Source organism: Curcuma longa, chromosome 5, assembly GCF_044706935.1.
Source record: "Curcuma longa cultivar G26 ecotype Majalengka, Jawa Barat chromosome 5, ITB_CL_G26_1.1, whole genome shotgun sequence".
NCBI lineage: Eukaryota > Viridiplantae > Streptophyta > Magnoliopsida > Zingiberales > Zingiberaceae > Curcuma > Curcuma longa.
The window spans coordinates 3,052,068-3,072,612 of record NC_133865.1 but is presented as its reverse complement, the minus strand read 5'-3'; the positions used below and the strand labels follow the sequence as shown (position 1 = coordinate 3,072,612).

Sequence of the window (20,545 nt, the reverse complement as noted above, 5' to 3'; positions counted from 1 at the left end):
TGCTTCGAAAGAAAGCAGAAGAGAATCGACTCGACTGGGTTTATACTTCAGTTGACTGGCAGCAAACAAAAGCTTAAACGACTCGACTGATCACCCACATCAGTTGACTGAACTAAAGTCAGTCGACTGATGGAAAAAGTTAGTCGACTGAAATTTAAATTTCGATAAAAATCAGGCGTGACTTCAGCAGTTCAGTGATCGTTTTTTGGGTTTGACTAAATCAGTCGACTGGATGGTAAATCCAGTCGACTGATGACTTAAAAACTGCACTGATTTAAATGGTGAGTGCACTTCGTGGAAGACTACTCACCACTGTTCAAGCTCCAAGTTTTTGTGCCCTATTGATCAAGAGACCAGCTGGTGTTCTCCCTCAAAGCTTGGAGCAATTTCTTGAAGAAGAAGAAATATCCTTATTGTGTAATCTCTCTTCTCTTCTTCTTCATTGTGCTTGATTGTTTGTATACATTGTTGTAACTTGCTGTAAGAAGGTTTCTCCGCCTTCGAGGTTTGTCCGAGAAGGAGAGGATATAGTGGAAGAGTGAGCCGAGTGAAGATCCTTGGATTAGTTGCCTCAAGGAGGCGGATACCAAGTAAAATCCTCTCGTGTTAGCATTGTTTGAGTTGTGAGGGAGTGTAGGAGTATTTTCCTCAGCGACGAAAGTTCAAGCTTGATCGAGTGAAGTTATTCAACCCCCCTTCTAGCTCACAAGGTCCTTACAAGTGGTATCAGAGCTTGGTTGCTTCGGAGGACTCACATCCAAAGGAGCCAAGCTAAGAACTACAAGATGTCGCTGAAGGAAGGTCATAGTACTACACGGCCACCATTCTTCGAGGGAAGCAACTTCACCTATTGGAAGAGTCGCATGGAGTATTACTTGAGAACTGAAGTAGACATGTGGTTCTCCGTAACCGAGGGCTTCACTGAACCAACCGACGAAAATGGAAGAGTACTAGAGTCTTCGCAATGGTCCCCTGATCAAAAATGGAAGTCGCAAGCAAATGCCAAGGCGGTGGTAACCATGCAGTGCGGTTTGAGCTCCGAGCAACTGATCAAGGTCGGTCCATTTTGAAGCGCAAAAGAGTTGTGGGATAAGTTGATTGAGCTCAACAAGGGCACCAAAGACTCAAGGGTTGCAAAGAGAGACCTCCTCATCAACCAAATGCAGAACTTCATGATGAAGGAAGGTGAAACCGTGAGTCAACTTCACGGAAGGTTCAAAGAGCTACTCAATGGACTTCATGCCATTGGAGAGAGGTTAGAAAACATAGATCTCATCAGGTATGCCTTGAAATCTTTCCCTAGAGACTCATTGTGGTCATCCATGGTGGATGCCTACAAAGTTTCAAGGGATTTATCAACTGTTAAGTTAGATGAATTATTTTGTGAACTTGAACTGCACGAGCAAGCTAATGCAAGCCATAAGGAGAAGGGTATAGCTTTGGTTGCAGGTGAAAAGAGCAAGAAAAAGGAGAAGAAGAAGGAACGGAAGGAAGAAACATCATCCGAATCAAATCATGAAAGTGATAGCGAGGAGGAGAGCTCATCAAGCGAAATGGCAAACTTCGTAAGGAAAATGATGAGAAGATCACGGAGGTTCAACAAGAACGATGTGAAAAAGATGTTGACGGACAAAAATAGACGAGGTAAATTTCATGAAAATTCTAAGGTTAAAACTGATGTGGTTTGTTATGAATGTCATAAAAGGGGACACGTGAAGAACGATTGCCCGGAAATAAAGAAGCAAGAAGAAAAACTTAAGAAGAAGAAGAAGGCCCTAAAAGCCACTTGGGATGATTCCTCTTCAAGCTCATCGGAGGAAGAAATAGAGAAAAAGACTAGACACATGGCACTTATGGCGGTGAGCAATGTGGACAGCAGTGAGAGTGAAGGAAGTCAAGATGAAGATTCATCAAGTGAGTCATCATCTAGTGATGACGAGGTAACTTCACCTAAACTTGAGAAGATGTATGCTACTATTGCATGTTTAACTAATGCCTTATCAAAATCCAAAAGTAAGATTAAGAGATTGCAAAATGAGCTGAAAATGATTGAACATGAAAATACATCATCATGTGATTATTATTTGCATCATGAAAGTAGTCATACTTCAATGCATGAACTTGAGAATGAGAATGCAGCCTTGAAAATGCAAGTAGATGATCTTAGGAAGGCATTAGAAAAGTTTACATCAAGCTCAAAATATTTAGACATGATCTTAGGAGCTCAAAGAGCTGTTTATAACAAGGCTGGTTTAGGCTACAAACCAAAACAAAAGGAAGTGAATTTCATGTCTTTGACCAGTAGACACAATGCTTCTAAGATTAAAACTGTGCAAGCTTGGGTACCCAAGCAATATATTGTTGATGCTACCGGACCCAAGATTTGGGTTCCAAAACATTTAGTTTATCATGCTTGAGCAGGCATGCGCCAAGGGGGAGCATCCAATCATATGGTTCATAGATAGCGGATACTCTAGGCACATGACGGGAGACTCATCGAAATTTTCATCACTAAAGAACAAGAACAAAGGTACCGTATCATTTGGTAATAGTGGTGAACTTAAAGTTATAGGAATAGGAGATATTAAAATTTCTGAGCAATTTATGATTAAGAATGTGTTATTAGTGGTTTGAAATACTACAGAACCCATGACATTTATGACCCAGCTTTTATTCTGGTTTGTTTATGTTTTTTATTTTTAACCTCTCACTATATCACCTCTGAAACAGCAACTTAGGTTACAGTTTTTCTTTGGTTGTTTTTTATGTAAAAAGTTGTTCTTTAATTATATACATCTGGCAAGTCGGTCAAATACCAAATGCTGAGAAAGATCAACTTTGGCTGTTATGCTAATTAAAATTGCATCTGCAATGTATCACTGCAAATACATGGCTATTCTCTGATGTTCATTTTCCTTAACGTGGAGTCCCTCACATGATGATGTGGTCACTCTATTGTAGTCATCTTTGCCATTATGAAAAAATTGTCAATGCATATGCTCCTAAGCTTTTTTATAGGTTCATTTCAGAAAATCTGCTCATTGCCTAATGGGTTGCCATCTATTTTCGATTGAAATTTTGTTTCTTGATTCAGATTTATTTTTCTAGATGGTTGATTCTTTTCCTTTGTGTTTTAGATTCCTCACTTGAGACCCACTCAGTACAAGAGGTCTAGACTATCCAGAAACCGAAGGACTGTAAACCGAGCTTATGGTGGAGTTTTATCTGGAGGTGCTGTCAGAGAGAGGTGGGTAGTTTGGGCCGCAGCATGTTAGCTGATTCATAGTCTATAACCTTTTGCAGTTTGCACGTATCGCCTAAATCTATTCCTTCATTTCCAGGATCATTCGAGCCTTTCTGGTAGAAGAGCAGAAGATAGTAAAAAAGGTCTTGAAGATCCAAAAGGCCAAAGAGAAGCAGCCCTCCAAGAGCTAAGCCGATAAACTAAAATGAGTTGTGTTATGCAATAAATCCGTCGATATGGTCATTAGAATTATCTACTTCCCTTGTTGCGTTAATGTGGTGCACTGTACGTGGAATAACTGTATCATTTCCTGAAATTTTAGGTGTATTTGGTTTATTCTATTCCATGGATCTGATTTATTCCTGTGTTTGCGCCGTTGTTTGCAGTTATGTTTTAATCAATGTTGTACATGGAAACACTGGGCTACATATTTTGTCTTTCTTTTAATCAAATTTTATTTTATTTGATTTTTTATGTTTTTGAACAAGAGGAGTTGTGACACCACAATAAAATAAACAGTTTTTTATAATGCAGGTAAGGGTAAAGCTATAGTTATGATCTATTGATATCATCAATAAAAGTAATAAAATATTGATAGTCTTTAGCTGTTATATTAAAATGGTCACAAACAATATTATGTATGAGTTTTAACAAATTGTTAGCTCTTTTATTTTGTCCACTAAAAAGAGTTTTTGTTATTTTGTCTTCAAGATAAGATTTGCATATTTTATATAGTCTTTAGCTGTTATATTAAAATGGTCACAAACAATAATATGTATGAGTTTTAACAAATTGTTAGCTCTTTATTTATGTGAGTTAAACAATAATAGTAGAAATATATTTGATTTAAATTATTAGATTTGATAGGAGTTGTGTATCATTTTTTTTTAATTCCTAGTTTTTTGGAATTATTGTTTCATAATTTACAATAGAGCTTATTTACATTTGTGGAGGGACTCAATCCATAAATTCTACTAAATGTTTCATGTTTGCAAAAGACTCCAATTGACATAATAACTTTGCTTCTAGGTTATATTTTTAAGAAATCATGGTAAAGCAAAGCACTTGCTTTTGCCTTTGAATGCAACAATTTAATTGTAAAACTTTGAGATGATCACTATAGTATATTTTTTAAGTCTTATTAACTGCATAGCACTTTCAAATTTAATTAAAATTTTAAAACTATTAAATCAAATAAAAATTGAATAACTGTAAGGAAAGATGGAGAAAAAAAATAAGGACAAAAATGAAAAAGACATTCTCATATGTAAAAGAAAAGAAAAAAAAATGAAATTCATTATATTAACGGTTTTACATAGTTAATTTTACGATTATATGTGAGAAAGTAAATCAAAAAATTATAATTAATTATGACATAGAAAAAAATATTGTTCAATTTCGTCCAGAATTCTAAAAATAAAAAAGACATTCTAAATTATATAAGACACTCCTTTTTTTTTTTAAATACTTATTAAAAAAATAATAATCCCAATTAGTCAATTGACTCAATCCCTGTGGATGACCGGTCCGACCACGGAAGTTTCCTATCGGTCACCAGGGTAAATCAAGAAGCGCATGCAGCGGCCAACCACAGATGCTCAGCATCCTTTGATCCGATCCATTTGGAAGAAAATTTCTATAAATACACCGTAGTTGGGGATCGAACTGCGTTGGGTGACAACCTAAGTCCTACACCATGGCCCCCGGAGAAAAAAAAACACTTATTAAGCCAAAGAGGATAAGGATTCAATAATTATAATTTCTTAATTTATTTTCTTAAAAGATAATCATAAAATAAAAAGACACTTATTAAATATTTTATTTCGACGGATTCCTTTTTTTTTTTTTTTACATCATCCGCTCCGGCCGGAAGCTATTTTACTTGAATTGATTTGGACCGGGCCTCGCTCACATTTCAATCCTTAACCTAATTGCAACCTTGCAGGGCGTTGTAGGGACGAGCAAGATTGCCATGGTCTCAGAGGAAGTTGGCACCAAGTTCCTCCGCCTCTTCTATTTCGTCGGCGCCGGAAGTAAGTTATGCATATCTACTATGCAGATCCTCTCCCTTTCTTCGTATATTTACTTGCCCAAGTGCAAAATATCCTCTTCGATCTCTTCCGCCTCAGTGATCTGCACCAAGGGAATCAACCTCTGGCGCGACTACGAGCGAAAGACCGCCGCCGCGACGACAGAAGAAGCGAATCGGACCATGCCTAAGGCGCCGGAGGGGATGGTCAACCCATCCGCCGCGGTCGCTTCAAAGCCTTGATTCGCGGGTAGGGTTTCTCATTTTATGCTACAGTGGTATTTTTAATAAGGGACCGAATGAAGTTTCTGGAAAGTGTAGCGAAATATTCTTGCACTTACAACTTGGGTATTTCCATTCTGATGGAAGTGTTAGATAAATACGATGCGAGGGTTTAAATTTGGAGGGTTTTCAAAGTGTCTCAGGAAATGGAAAATTGGTCGCTATCTGAGATTGTAATAGTGAATTTGTTTATATAAGCGTCCTTGATATCCTTGATTAGAATTTCTCTTCATTCTCTTCTGAACTATTATCTATTGTTAGGATGTATAAGTTATTGTGAAGCTTCTGCTTGGTTAAGATAATTCATTAGCTCTGAAGTTTTTGCAATCTAAATCCCTTATCATTCCTGACCAAAGTGTTATGTCTGTTACAGTTATTAGGAGTAACAAATTAAATGTTGAATTGGTTGAGTCTCATGTTAGGTATTTATTTATATGATATTCTGATCGAATTCTATTGATATGCTGTAATGGCTCTCTTTAACAAACAATACAATATTTCATCCCACTTAATTCGGTGTCATGTGTTCTTCTAGTACTTAGTTGTATTCTTAATCCCCTTAGCGAGTTGTTGCAAGTTTGATTTGACAGCATTATTTCAACTACCTCCATTGTAGACAAAACCATAATTTTGCTTCCCCTTTTGTGCATATCTCTTCCCCTTACACAATTTTTAAAACAAGCATCTTTCTCCACCTCTTTCGCTATGCCATCCTGTACCTCCTTTCTTATGACAATTGCCTCAACCACAATGGTTGTGTCATTGGAAAAGGTGCATGTCTCTAGGATAATACATTTGGCATCCTCTAGTTAAAAAAGGAGGGGGAGGTTAGAGTTAAAAAAGAGAGAGAAAAGAGAGCTAGTAGTCAAAAAAGGGAGAATACAAAAACAGAGGCTCATTTTTTAAAAAATGATGAGATATCTGAATGTTTTTTTTCCATTATCATCATATAAACATTTTCTATTTCCTTTATTTCAAATTGATGCACCTCTAGTTTCTATCTCAGCTTCCATTTCTTTGATTGTGTTTTATATGCATGATTTACATTGAGGTTAGTTATTGTCTATCATTTCCAACATCTTTTTCTCTTGAATAAAAATGGTTGACAAGTCAGTCTTTTTTCTGTTTTTTCCTTCTCAGAATAGATGGCTGAAATCCTAAAAAATCTTTTATATTTGCAACATCTTTATCTCTTGCAACTTTAATGAGAGCATTTTTTTGTTTGTCGTTTCCAACTATCTCTCTTTCCTCAAGAGTAAAATGATCCACAATTCAGACTCCTTCCAGCATTTCTAATCTCACCAGTGTATACAAGAATTTTATTTTCCTTGTTTGAAAAAGGACTAATCTTTATTTCTCTTCCACTATCCTCTATCTCTCTAGTAGATGTCAGTCATCTTGTTTGAAAACATCCTTGTCTCTCAGAATAGCATCTACCTTTACTCAGTCTTTGTCTCAATATTACTTCTTGCCTCAATAATAAAGAATTCGTCATCAACTTCTGTCCAGTATTCTTGAAGATTAGAGTCACATGATGCCTTTCAATAGCTGCACCAGTATTGCCTTTCATCGTTGTCAAATGTCTCAGTCACATTTTTTTTCTAAGATCTTTTCTAATTTACATAACAAGATAAACATTATTAGTGCCAATACACTAGTTTGAGGGAGAGCGGTAGTTATTATGAGTAATTAGTTCTCTGCCATTCTGTTGAATAAGTTTAGTCTCACTCGTTGTGTTTAGTTATAGGGTGTTATAGATTGAGTCCTATCAATATAACATTTTATCCCTCTCAGTTATATCTTCTTCTTTAAGGTTGTCAAATGCCGCTTTCAAAGCAATTTTGCGTAAGAGTAACTCTATGTCCTTTGATAACAAATGTTGTTTCCATGATCTTCTAGGTTGCATAATTGTGTCAAATATCACAGGCATAGTTGTTTAGATCTATTGTAGTTTCCCATCGGTGGCCCATTCAGCCCATTCAGACAATCCTTGTGTTGGAAAGAATAGAACTTCACATAGAAAGGGAACTGAGAAGTTAGGCCAAGGGCAAAGCCAGGTGCTCTGAGTTGGATGTTTAAGGTGCCTTGTCCTCCCTCGACCCTATTGAATACCTGGTGATGAAGCTAACTAGGACTTCAGTTGTGCACAGTAGATGAGGATTTTCTAGTCTGGACAGTTTGGTTGAGTTTAAAAAGTGCTGTTAGATGTTAATCACATTCTGGTGTTTATCTGATGATACAATTGCATTGACATTGTGGTGGGCTGTATCTGATACTGCAAAATGCTTGATTGTTGTCTCTGAAGGCATCCTGCAAACTGGATTTCTAGGATAGTAGATGCATAAATCTGCAATCTCCACAAGCTGCATTGCCTTCAAGTGTTGTGTGGACTGCTGCACCTGCAGTGGTAGCACAAGATCATGCCGATACAGTGAATAGTGAAAGTGCATGGCCTAAGCAGTTTTTGGTAATGGGTGTACCACAAGCAAGCAGAAATATAAAACAAGTATCCTTTAGAACAGATATTATAGCTTCTCAAACATCTGGCCACTTATCAAGTTGCATTTTTGATGCATGGATATTATAAGTTCCTTTTGCTGTAGTGCTATCTATGCATTATACACTACAAAAAAAAAAAAATATTTAAGGATGAATTTTACAATGAATTTTAAAAAATAATGCATTGTAAATATTTTTACCATGAAAATTTTTTGTTGCTATTAAGTCATTGTCAATTTCTGCTATGAAAATTTAAAATTTTGTCACAATATTTTATGATGAATTATATTTTTATTGTAAAATTCGTTGTAAATTGATGACGAATCAGATTTTGTCGTCAATTGGTGATAAATTATTATCGTCGTTAATTTGTGACGAATCAAGTTTTGTCATCAATTGGTGACGATAAATGATTTTTGGTGTCAGTTATCGATAAACAATGAATTACAATAGATTTGTGATGAAAATGATTTCCTCGTAAAATTCAAAATTTTTTACCTAACCTGTTCATTTGTGCATTATCTCATATATACAAAATGATTTGATTGTATCGACTCAAATTATACAAACAATTTATTCACATCAACTATACAAACAATCTATTCATACACAAGCCATCATAAACTATACAAATAATTTAAAATCTTCAAATTTCATATCAAAATCATATCAAAATGATACAAAATCCATATCTACTATATATACAAAAACATGTTTATACACAATCCATTCCACCACATCAAGTCATAATACAAATTCATATCAACAACATGATACAAAATATATATCAACAATATGATACAAAATCCACTCTACCACATCAAGTCTTATTCCACCACATCAAGTCATAATACAAATTCATATCATCCAAATGATAAAATCAATATGAAAAAGTCTGAAGACAAGAGAAAAATATAATAAAATTATAGTCGTAGTTTTTTTTCCTTTGGAGACACTGTTTTCTTTTCTTTTCATATATCTTCTCATCCTGCATAAGAAAACAAAGAAAGAAAAAGTATTATTCTTAAAAGAAAAATAAAACCTATAAACTAAATATGTAAAAATTTACCTCTTCTGAATATAACCTTAATTACCAATCTTGTTAAAAAAATTAACAATATTAATAATAAATATATATATATATATAAATGAAGAACATACAACTTAATGAAATGACAAATGTTAATAATACTTATTTTTTAAAAAAAATTATACAAAAAATCTCATGAAAAACCACCACCATCATCATCGCCATCATCATGAGGAGCAGAATTTAACTGAAGATGTTGTATGATCAAGTTTTATTGTTGACACAATTCGTTAATTTTCTGATCCCTTTGCCTCATTTCTTGATCTTTTTACATTAATAAGCCCTTCAAATGACTAACCTCTCCAATCAAATTATGTATATGTGTCGTTATGGCTGGAGAGGTGGTAGAAGATGTACCAGTAACTCAAATTATGGGTTCTGTTCAAAGAATCCATATTCAATATCTTTCCCCCACCTTTCGATCCTCCACTAGTCTCCACCATAAGCTCAGATAATTTTCAACAGAGGGCTCAGATCCATCATTTTCATCACTAACACTTGAATTTCGCTGTGCTAACTAGAACTTATCATATTTGTTCTGTATTATCATAAAAAATTAAAATAATAATATTAAAAAAACACATATAAAGATATTTAGATACATATCTAAACTTTAATTACTTTAGTTCTATCCCTGCTTCATGTCTTGTCTTTCTTTTTAAATATGCGAGTGAAAGTATCTATAAAAAATAGCTCTGGCTTCATTTCTTTGGCCTAAAAATTATGGTTATAAATAATAAAATAATTTGAAATAAATTAAAATTGAAGTGGTTGAAAAAATTACCAATCTGCACGTAAGCTCATCGATATTGATTGAGCCGCCCACATATGTCGTAGATAAGTCTCCAGAATTATAAGCTTGATTGAGCTTATTCTGTTGACCCCTCTTTCTGCTCTTTTCAGTTTCTTAAAAATTACAGATCTTGGTTCAATTCTCCTCGGTGATGTATAGTGGTTTTCCCCCCTCGTCTTTGAATAATTAAGCACATGGTGGATGTGATCATCATATTTTTTCTTAAAAATTCTCTTAATTTTTAATTCTTCGTTAGGGTTCCAAGTGAACATCCGCTGAAAGAAGAAATAAATAATTAATTATATATTCAATAATAATTTCATATATAAAATAAAGTGGATAGGTTATCTTAAATTGATTCCACCACAACTCTTCGGTGGGATCAGGAGTGTTTGTATATGTCATTGAATCCTTTTGTCAATGGTTATTCACAATTTTATTAATACCATGAATAACATATACAGAATTGTCAAAATTATAATACAATATGAAATAAATGATGTTAAATACATATAATAGTTGACAATATTAACTATTTTAAAGTACTTACAAATCGCCGAGAGGGGATATAAACTCTCGACTATTAGGCATCTCTGCAGCTGATTGTCTAGTTGAAGGACCTTCCATGGGTACTGGGGAATGAGAAGGCTCTGACAAGTCGTGTGTACGAGATGGTCCTGCACTTGAAGGAGGGGAGGTCGTAGGTGCAGACTGGCCATGACTGCTGCTGCGTCAACCACGTCGAAACTATAAAAAAATATTAGGATAAAATAAATAAAAATTATTTGCATAATGAGGAACATGAAAAAACTTATTAGTATGCTCTAACTTTTGAAAGAATACGCCAATCAACACACCAATAAGTCACCTTTAATGATCTATAGGAAAAAAGATAGTGCAGTTAAAATATATGACTTTAAGATAATAAATATATAAATAATTAAATAAACTAAGAGTTTTGTAAATATACCTATTAAAACTAAATTTGCATATTTGAAGATTAAAATTAAATTTACATATTAAAATAAAATTTACACATACATTAGATTATCATATATTAAAATGAATTATTAATATATTTTTATTTTAGCCTAATTTATCAATCAAGAAAAATCAAAATCATCATTGTGGTCGTCATCGTCGTCTTTATCGTTATCGTCGTCTTCATTTTCATGAATTTTACTTGTATCCACATGTATCACTACTTCGCTGAGATCTCGTAATATAGGAATATTATATTTCTCGGTCTGAAATGTGTTTACAACTTCGTGTTGTTGATATGCAATATCTTGGCAATGTTCTTCAATTTTTTTTTTGTGCTTTTGTTTTATAAACAACCCATCAATCATTTTTGTCACGTTTCAAACTAGGATATGAAGCATAAAATACTTGAATCGCTTGTTGTGTCAACACAAATTGTTCATATCTCTTATACAATTTATTATGCTTTATTTCAACCAAATTATACCATGGATGCACCTTCATCCCTCTTACAGGGTCAAACTAGCGACACATAAATAAAATAACTTGTATTTCTGGTCTAGGGTATTCCACCTCTATAATTTTATCTAATAACCCATAAAAATCATTACTTGCAGCTCCATCAATGAATAATTGAATACAACCCCAACTATTTATTGTAGCCTTTCCCATTCCATATTCCTGAGTATGAAAATCATATTTGTTTATGAAATATGCTGGCCAAGTCCGTACTATTACTTTTGGACCCCATGAAAGATGAAATAATAATTTTGCTCAATGTGAACTTGATTATCATAAACCTAAACTCAAATTCTAAAATTAATTAAAAGTTAAAATATGTATAAATTAAATTTAAATTTTCTACTCACATATAATTTGAACTATGGTGCAAATTTTTCATTATAGAAGCTATTAAACTCTTGTGTTGACATTTCAGAATTTAAATGTTGAAAAATCCTGTAAAAAATTAATTATAACACATATTATTTATGACTTAAGAAAAAATTAAAAAATATATACTCACTCAAAATATGATGTTACTTCTGGATAATTCAGCAAAATATATGTGTGGGCTGTCTGCGATTCTTGACCAGTTGAGTATCTCTCTTTACATGATCCACTTGGTTGATTAAGATACTTAAAAATTAAAAATGAGGTCAAATTGAGATCAATAGGACCCTTATCATTTTTTCTTGTTCTCCGTCTTTTTCTCTGAATATGAGACTTAAAATAATATGATGTAAAAGTTATTACTTTCTTCACAATGTATGCATTAACAATAGAGGCTTCCACATGAGACTTATTTTTTACTTTTTTTTTCAGATGATGTAGGAATCTGATTATAATAAAATAAAATATAGTAGATATTAATATATAAAAATAATTTTATTTTTTATAAATTAATCATGAAGTATACAAGTAATATGATTTTACCTTTCAAATGAATACATCTATCAAAAATAGATAGGACCTCCAACTTTAGTCTCATAAGGCAAGTGAATCAAAAAATGTTCCATCAAATCAAAAAATGAAAGTGGAAAGATTATTTCTAAATTATACAAAATTATTAAAATTTTTCTCTCTAACGTTTCTATATGTGAGTATCTTAAAACTGTTACGTCGTGACCAACTGCAATTTCTCGATTTACCTCCTCACAGATGGTCGTGGGGCCGACCGTGTGGGGCCGTTAAGGTGGCGGATTCCACCTTTTTTGCATAAAAGTATCTTAAAACTGTTAAACAAATATCATGAAGAAAAATGTTTAATTTTGTAATGACACCCCATACAAAATTTGATAACAACTCCTTAAAAGCGATAGGAATGAGCCTTTCCATGAATATATGACAATCATGACTTTTTAAACCAATCAATTTATATTTCTTCAAATCGACATATCTTCCAAGATTAGAGACATAACCATCTGAAAATTTTAAAGATTTCACCCATTCACAAACAACACGTCTTTGATTTTTATTCAATATATAAATTGCCTTTGGCTTTGGTCTCTTACTATTTTCATCGACATTAAGAGTAGGTTTTTTATAAAAGAGTCGCATATCTTTTCTTGCATTCAAATTATTTTTTATTTTTTCGATGATATTCATCACTGTATTAATCAGATTATCAAAAATATTTTTCTTAATATGCATTACATCAAGATTATAATAAATCAAATGACTATACCAATATGATAAATTTCAAAATATTTTCTGTTTAGTCCATTTATGTGTACTTTCATATTCATAAATTGTACTATGTGGATCTTCAATAATAAATGGAAAGTTATGCACTTTGTACTAAATCTGTTGACCTGTAATCTCAATGGCAATCTCAATGGCAGGAGTGTTCTTTTAATTATATTCTTTGTGAATTTTTCTTTATTCCTTCTGAAATTATGATTTAGTGGTAAAAATTATTTATAACAATCAAAATAACTTGGCTCTTTCTTATGTTTCAATCTGATTGATTTTAATCTCTCTATACATATTATACATCCTAAAATCCAATGATACTTTATTCCGATAACATACCATAAGCCAGAAAGTCATTTATGATCCAAAAAAGAGCAGCCTTCATTACAAACATCTGATTAGTATACACATCATAGGTAGGAAAACCTTTATCCTATAGTTGTTTCAACTCTGCAATCAATGGTTGCATATAAACATCTATTAACTTCTTCGGATTTTGTGGGTCAGACATAACCAATGTTAAAAATATATGTGGTGTTTTCATGCACATTCTAGGTGAAAAATTATACAGAGTTACAATAATTGACCAACAAGAATAATTTCTTCTTGATTTACTAAATGGAGCAAATCCATCAACATAAAGACCTAATCGAATATTTCGAGTCTCCTTCGCAAATTTAGGATATGTTCTATCAAAATTTTTCCACTGTTCTCTATCTGATGGATGACACATTAGTCCCTCTTCTGTTTCATGAGTTTCATGTCAAGTAATGTGTTGAGTAGTGACTTTTGATGCATAAAGTCTTTGTAGCCTAGGAGTTAAAAACAAATAAAACAACTAAGTGTATGCTTTAGATCGCTATTGACTCCTTCTGGTAGTCTTATATCTAGCTTGATTACAGAATTTACAAACTTCTGCATTTTCATCATCACCGCAATATAACATACAACCAATTATGCAAATATCAATTCTTTCTATTGAAAGACCTAAGTCTTTGATAATATTTTTCATATTGTAAAAATCATTGGTCATTATGTGATCACGCGACAATGCATCTCCAATAACTTGAACAAAATCATTAAAATAATTTTCAGACATATTATGCTCTATTTTGACATTCAACAGTCTTGCTGTGAGAGATAGTTTAGTGTGATTGTCACTACCAGCTCATAATAGTTCATCTGCAGCACTCAATCATTCTTGAAATTAGAGATATGATTCATTATTCACATTTTCACCAACTCTTGGTACTTCTGTCTCTTCCAACGTTGATGCATAAGCAGTAAATATTTGTTCAACCATCGAAGAAAAATTAGAACTTAGACAACTCAGTTCAACAATGAAATTCTAATCAACTGCATCAATTACCATTCTCTGATATTGATTAAATTAATCATAATAACTCTGATCCCCACTGACTGAGTATTGTATATTTTGTCTATAATCCTCATCAGATATGAACGGTTCACCATGACAAGTCCAATTATAATAATTGGGGGTGAAACCAAATCTATAAAGATGTTCTCGAACTTTATCACACTGTAAAAATTTACCATTGTGATACTTTTTGCACGAAACATCTTATCTTATTTCCATCCATAAACTCGACATTACTTGAAACAAACTCCAAAAATTGTTCTAACCTAATAATAAATTCTTCGGTTAAACCCCTACGTTCAGGTAAATACTTTTTATACATCCAACTTCTTATTTTCTGTATTTTTTCTCAACTCAAAAAATTTAAAATATTAAAATATAATTAATTCTTACTAAATTAAAATATAATTTTTATCTATTATATTACATAAATATAATTAATTAATACTAAATTAAATAATAAAAATTAACATTCAAATAATTACTATTACAGCTTAAATACTTTTCACTATCTAAAAATAACTATAATTATAAAAATACTTAAAGTCGATGAACAAAGACGAGTATCTCTCTAATTATTTTAAGTCTACGTAAATTATAAACCTGCACAAATAACATTACAAAATCAACAATTAAATATAACATGCACAAAAAAATATTTTAGTAAACTAAATTAATATTTTAAAAATAGATGTCTTAAAGCTACTCAAGCTTAATTAGTTTGGAGCTAGCAAAGTTCATAGTAAAGAATGAGCACACAAATAGATGAGCTCGCAATTAGCCGGTCAACCAAGTTTACGGTCAGTGATCATCGACCGCAGCGACCACCGACCGCGGCCAGCGCAGCGGACACCAACCACGACCAGCGGCCAGCGACGAACACCGACTGCGTGCGGTTGTCCTTGGCTAACGGTTGTCGTCCAACGACTAACGACCACCGCCCTATCGCCTGCGGCCCCTGGCCAGCGGTCGGCGGGCTGCGGACCACGACTCCTGGCCAACGGCTAGTGGGCTGTGACCCATGGCTAGCGACCAGCGAGTCGCATCCCATGACCCCTGGCCAGTGGTCGGCGGGCTGCGGACCACGACTCCTGGCCGACGGCTAGTGGGCTGCGACCCATGGCTAGCGACCAGCGAGTCGCATCCCATGACCCCTGGCCAGTGGTTGGCGGGTCGCGATCGCTAGCCCTGCGGCCCCTGGCCGGCAGGTCGCGGCCCGTGACCCTTGGCCAGTTGACATCCGACCCGTGGGGGGCCGTCGATGATAAGCGAGGAAGGGGGAGATACTTGACGGAGCGACACGACAGGAGGAAAGAGAGAGAATACCTCTAGAGGCGATGAAGGGCTTTGTTCATTGGAGAGATCCGACAGAGGAGAGGCAACGACGACAATTTGTGATTCGGAGAAGAAGCTAGCTGGGAGGAAAGAAAATAGGCATAAAGAAATGCCCTAAATCCGTTCATCTTTCATCATCAAATTAGCGACGAAATTTTATTTGTCGCCGATTTAAATGCGACAAATTAATATTTCGTCGTGCGTTCACGACAAATAATTCATCCGTTGCCAAATTAGCGACGAATAATTTATTCGTCGTCAATTAGCGACGAAATATATTTTCATCAAAATTTCATGACGAATTTGACGATAAAAATATTTTTTGCAATGAAACTTATGACGAATATTAATATGTTGCTAATTCTGTAACAAAGTTATTTTCATCGCAAAATTTATCGTAAATTGACAACTAAAATATATTTCATCACTAAATTTATTATAAATTTGCAAAGAAAAATATTCATCGTAAATATTCGTCCCTAATCGATGAGATTTTTGTACTGATAGGAGAGCCGTATTTGGTCCAGCATTTACTTTCTAGAAATCGAGGTTCCATGTCTGTTCGTGTTAGTCAACATTTTTACTGAACTACAATTGTTTCAAGATGGAGATGGTTTTGTACGTCTTGTTCTATAGTCAGCGACATTTTTTCGTCGCACAGGAGAGCAGTCACACCTACTTCCCCAACTTGCATTCACCTCCTTCCCTCCCTCCGTCTGAAGCACATTGACAGGCCAGCCGAATCGATCGAACCTCCTCGGCAGGGCAGGGCAGGGCAGGGCACGGCAGGCTCACGTCGACTCTTTCTCTTTCATTTAGACGATGGCCACGGCAGGCTCTTCGTACGCAGAAGTAGACAAATTAAATGCTGCTCAAATTTATCAACTTGGTTGGTTGGTGAATTTGCTCAAGGACTCGTTTAACATTAAAAATCGAGTTCAATTGGAGAACTTAACTTTATGTACCTTCTTCCTTTATAAAATTACAAAAAATATATTCATTAGTCAATCTATTTGCTCATTAGTTTTGTTTCTAAAAACACATTTTCACACATTAGAATAATGCAAACAAGTAAAATTATTTAACATTAATATTGTTCTGGGAACAATAATAAAACTATAATAAATTTTGCTTTTTCTTATAAACCTAATAATAATATTTAAGTCTCTCAGAATATATAATTTAGAAACAAAAGGACCACATAGCATTAAAGAATTTTGAGTGTTAAAAATAAAAATAAAAATAAAAATGTTTTAAGTATATATATATAAAAAAAGAGATTCTTAATTTCTAAGTGCTCTTTTGAAAATTTTGCCTAATGATCCTTTTTTCCCTTCTCCAAAGGTCAGCAATGTGGATGCGTGGGTATGTATTTGATTTCCTGTCCACACTAAACTTCTTTTCCTCAGTGAAGATTTGACCATAAAAAACGTTTTAAGTTTCAACTAGACATCCAAAAATATTAATGGAGGTCTGTCTGGTTCTCTAATCTCTAGCTCGTACAAGAAAGAAAACAAAAAAGGGCGGCTTGACAAATGTGCGGCTGCCTAAAGTCTTCCCCTTCTTTCGTCTACCTTAAAAGAAATAGGATTATAACCTAAATAAACCATGCCCAATGATAGTTATTATTCATGTTATGATTTACTATTAAACCTATTATAAATTTTATAAAATAAAATTGTGTATAATAGATTCAATGTAATTTAATCCTTATATCAATATACTTAAAATTTGTTAGATGATCAATTTTAGCCAAAACATTGGTGTATACCAAACAGGGTTAACTTATGATTTTTTTTTTGAAGATGAAGTTTTAAAAGGTCTTAAGTCGTGTGAATTTCTTCCCATTTTTTTGGGATGTGGTCTTAACTTATGATTTATTAGGTAAGATTCAAAAAAATAAATAAATGCAAGAAAATTCTAGGGGAAAAATAAATTAAATTATTTAGGTTGAATTATCCAACTTAGTCGTCGACCATCTATCAATTGAGCCGTCAAATCATTACATGAAGTTCCACAATAATGCTTGTTCTGACCAGTAGTCCCCATTGAATATAATTGCATCCAACTATGAATGGAATTAAGGCTTTTCACATATTGAAATTCCACTTTGACGCAACCATCGGACAGTATTGGAGAATAAGGTGATTACGTTTGAGATGCCTTTCATAATTCATCTTTTAAGTTAATAAATTACGGAGTCAGTTTATAACTAACCGTCAAATAATTAAGAGTAAAAGAGATTTTTTTCTCTAAAGATATAAAATTATTCTCTTACTCTATTGTAGTAAGTCTGTCATTCTCTAATCAATTAGGTATCCTTGTGGGGACAACTATCAAACATTATAAACAATGTGATTCTTCTGCAATCAATCATGCACGAGATGATTCAATTATTTCTCGTCATGAAAAAGATGTTAATTAAATCAGATTTAGTTCAAAATTGTGTACTTATTATTATTATTATTTTGTATTTTTATTAGTCAATGTGATAAGTGTTTTCATACCATTAGGTAGCTTTTCATGTGGGGATATCTTAATTAGAATCTAGTGTGATCATTGTATTCTTCTTGGACTAAATGGAGACAGTGAGAGGTGTTAGGTTGTCAAAAAGCAACATGTTCAAAGAATAATAATGAGAGATACATAGAGAATATATAGTAGGATAAGATTTATTTGTTTAAATCTAAGCATTTAATGAAAGCATAATGATATATCGAAACAAAATCATATGATGCATCATGGGATCTTATTATTATCATCTATTAGGCTACATTGGAAAATTAAAAGAAACGGCAACCAAAGGGTTGAACTGAATCAAGAGCCAATGCCATTACGTGTTACTTGTCACCAGAGAGATTCTTACAATGCAATAGAAGTCTTTCTACAGAGATCAGGCAACAATCCACATTCCTCATCTTAATAGGCAAGAGAAGTGAGAAAGAAGAAGAGTTAAGATTTCAACATCATGCCCAAATTGAAATCAAATTTTCTGTTCTTATACGTTGCCTGTCCTACACGGATTATTCACCATAAAAGTCTATAACTCATTAACAACCCATTGATATTAACGAACCGGATCATTAGATTTACATATTGAATTCACATCCAATATTTAAATCCCCCTTCATGCTACAAGCATTATATCACTTAATTAGAGTTTAATTCCTTAATGGCAATTATTGTTGACGTTAATTCAAGTATAAACCCACCGAATGCAGACTTAATCCTTTCAATCTCCCACTTGGACTATACTTATACTATATACATTTCAGTAAAAGGTGGAATCCGCCACCCCAACGGTCCTACACGGTCGACCTTACGGCCATCTGTGAAGAGGTAAATCTAAAAGTTACAGTTGACTACATCACACAATACCTTAGTTAAGCTTAACATGCTAAAACTTTATGAGTTAAATACTATCTTAAATAATCTGGTACATTAATTTAATTAGTATAGGACTAAAGAAATCTGAGTTACTATAATTGTAACAAGATGCAACAGTAATCACAATTCTAATTATGGATACGTAGTATGAAAATGATATGAAATGTAATCTGTATATGTCCATATTCAAGGGTCCTGCTTATAACCCAATCCGGATTTGAATCATATTTACTTAAACCTTATGTAAAACTATAGTAGTAAATTATGATTCAACCTTATGTTAGAGAGTCAAAAAATCATATATACATGTAAAATATTAGTATGTACAATAAGTCAAAAATATGTGTTCATTAATATAGAGCATTACATTAAAATATAGATTCCTATCAAATGGGTACTTCGTCAAAATGAAGAACTCTCATATTCAACATATGATGATGAATCACCTTGGGTGAGCCTTTGGTAAGCGAATTCGCTAACATGAAATTTGTCCTTATATGCTCTATCATAATTTGACCACTCTGAACCCTTTCTTTAACCTTCAGAAATTTTATGCCGATGTGCTTAGACTTCGACGAACTATGATTATTCTTGAAATATAATTCTACAGCTTTATTATCATAGTTGATCCTCTGTCAATGCCCCCAATGATTTGTAATCCAGTGATAAAGTTCTGTATTCATATCCCATGGTTGGAAGTTTCATAGTAGACTATAAATTTTGTCTCCATAGTGGAAGTGACTATTAATGTTTGTTTGATGTTTTTTCATGATATAGTCATTCCCATTAACATGGTGACATAACCTGAGGTAGACCTCTTGCTATCTAAGCATCCCATAAAATCGGAGTTTGAATATGCAATGATTTCCAGATGATCTGATCTCTGATAGGTGAGCATGTAATCCTTCGTTCTTTACAAATACTGTATAACCCTCTTTATAGCTTTCCAATGCTTTGGTTCAAATATGTACCTGACATCCTCACAATGTATGTAAGATTCGGACACATACATTCCTAAGCATATATCAAACTTTCTACTGTTGATGTATAAGGGAATTGATGCATTTCCTTAATCTCAAATTCATAGTGTGGATATTATTGCAAAATAAATCTATCACCTTTTGACATAGATGTGTCGTTAGGAGCAAAACACAATTTTGTATACTATACTCAATGAACACATTTTTAATATAGGCATTTTATGAAAATCCAACTGTTCACCTAAACGATCATGAACAATTTATATGTCTAAGATAAAAGATGCATTATCAAGATCATTCATTTCAAATTTACTTGATAGAAATGACTTGGTTTCTAACAGTAAACCCTTTTCA

The 20,545-nt window shown here is 33.5% G+C and overlaps 1 pseudogene; it reads right to left on the bottom strand.

Annotated features, from left to right (window-relative positions):
- The window catches only part of LOC141829169 (uncharacterized), a 32,426-nt pseudogene extending 21,862 nt beyond the window's left edge, over positions 1-10,564 (bottom strand).
- Positions 10,565-20,545: the final 9,981 nt, after the last annotated feature.